Genomic DNA, 2,112 nt, shown 5'->3' on the forward strand with positions numbered 1-2,112 from the left:
GTCTTACGACACTCTTAGTGTAACACCCGTCTTTTTAGTACCCTTTTTCGATTAATTTTGTTTTGAGAACGAGCGATTGATAGACCTTAAATAAGATGTTGTCTTTGTTTCGAGTGGATGTGAATGAAATTAATGAATGCTTGATCGTGTTGGTTAATCGTGTGGTGAATGTATTCAGCGAGATTGATGTGAGTGTCGTCGGTGAGATTATTTAGGCGTTCTTACTTAGTCACCAAAATACTAAAAATAAAATACTACAATTTAATTAATACTCTAAACTATTAATTTGGGCTTATCTTTCTATCTTCCTTATTTCTAGCTTTTACTTCTTTGGGTTAACCGTTTTGAGAAGCCAAAATATTAAATAATTATTCTACTTCTCCAGCAGTCAAATTTTAGTCAAATAAATCTCTCCAAATCTCATAACCATACGGTTTCTTCCATATCTCCATCTTCCTTAAAAATCTCCAACCAAAACCCATTCTTCTCCTTATATCTTCTTCCACAACGCAGCTTTCTTTTTGTAGCTGCTGTTATTTTCATCTCCTCCACCAAAAAGGTATATTCTTCTCCTCAAATTCATTAATATGAAAACCTCAATTTGTTGACTCAATGGCCAAATTCTTGATATCACAGCATTGAGAGGAGAAAACCGAGAGAGTGTCGGAATTAATTCTTCTTGTTATTCTCTTCTTCTCAAAGGTATAATCTTTCCCTTCAATTTAGTGTATACAACCTTCTGGGTATTAAATCCATAGCACCATTGTTTTCCATTTTGTTACAGTTGAGAGGAAACCGTGACTCTTTTAATACCTCCTGCTTGTGCAAAATTTTCTCTCAACCAAAGGTATTTTCCTTCTCTTCAATTCCATGTTATAGATGCATACATTCACGGTAGTCCACGAGATCAGATTTGTTGATTTTTCTTCAAAATTTGGTGAACGATTGGTTCTTGATAAAGTTAGAAACTTGAATCTCTTGTTTTCTCTCTTCAATCCAAATTCTTGGAAATACTTTTGCCTGCCCACTAATTATTTAATCGAACACATGGTAAAATCTTAATAAAAGATGTAGAGAGGGAGGTATGGTTGTGTCTCTGTTTTTGGGCGAAAATTGAGAGCTGGAGAGAGAGAGAGTTTCGACTGGTTCTTTTGGTGAAAAGCCGTAGGTGACAGCGGAGAGTATGTATGTAGTACAATTTCTTTGAATTGTTATTTTTTTTCTGACTTGGATTAGGGAGTGTACTTATTAAATTCTTTTATATAATAATATTTCTTTTATTCTGTTGTGATGAAGAGTTTGACGGGAGGGTAGGAGTATACTTTGTTATATTATTTTAATTTGTTCTTCCCTTTGTATACATGCGTGTAGGTGGAGGTATTTTGTGATATTAATCCTCATTCCTTTCTTTAATTAATAATAATGTGGAGAAGTGAGTTTTTACGTGTGTTGATTTGTGGTATATAGGTATTAATCATTTTATCTGGCTTTGCTTTTGTCCCTTAAGTTCAGTGAGGAAGTAGTAATAACTTATATATATATACGTGTGTTTGGACAGAGAGTATGTACGTTGGTGGCTGGGAGTATAATATACTTTTTCTTGTTCCATTATTTTACTTGCATATGATTGTTTGAGCTAGAGAATTGTTGCTGTAGGATTTCTGTTTGGCTACGTGATCTAAATTTATGAGTGTGCCGTCGGATAGAAGTATAATTTTGTTGATGTTGTTTTGTTTAATTGATGAGTTCGAGATATGAAGGTTGCTAAGAAAAGAGTAAGGGATAATTTGAGCATACACACTTAGGATACATGCATTGTTAAATTAATTTATTTTGCAAAGTCTGAATTTTGCATATCTTGTTATTTCAAAAAGGGTGAGCTTGTGCACGTTGGTTGCGGTTGGAATAAGAGGTGATTGAGGAGTAAGCTTGTGAGGTGGGCTTTCGTTTTAAATAAGGACTATGTCCTAAATACTATTTTTATGTAAAAGGAGGTGAAAATTTGTTTGTCTTGCCATGTTTTGTGTTTGAATGAACCTATCTGAAGTGGCTATGCCATGTATGTTTAATCGAATTCGGGTCCCAGTAGGGCCGCAAACCCTGCTCGGACTA

The 2,112-nt window shown here is 34.5% G+C and overlaps 1 long non-coding RNA gene across 1 annotated transcript; it reads left to right on the top strand.

Annotated features, from left to right (window-relative positions):
- The first annotated feature begins 463 nt into the window (after nt 1-463).
- LOC125191661 (uncharacterized) lies at nt 464-848 on the top strand. The gene is made up of 3 exons (XR_016130332.1): nt 464-559; nt 637-702; nt 785-848. It is a non-coding gene; the product is annotated as an uncharacterized LOC125191661 (long non-coding RNA).
- Nucleotides 849-2,112: the final 1,264 nt, after the last annotated feature.

Source organism: Salvia hispanica, chromosome 5 (assembly GCF_029641045.1).
Source record: "Salvia hispanica isolate PSC_SH4W2 chromosome 5, Shi_PSC_v1, whole genome shotgun sequence".
Taxonomy (NCBI): Eukaryota; Viridiplantae; Streptophyta; class Magnoliopsida; order Lamiales; family Lamiaceae; genus Salvia; species Salvia hispanica.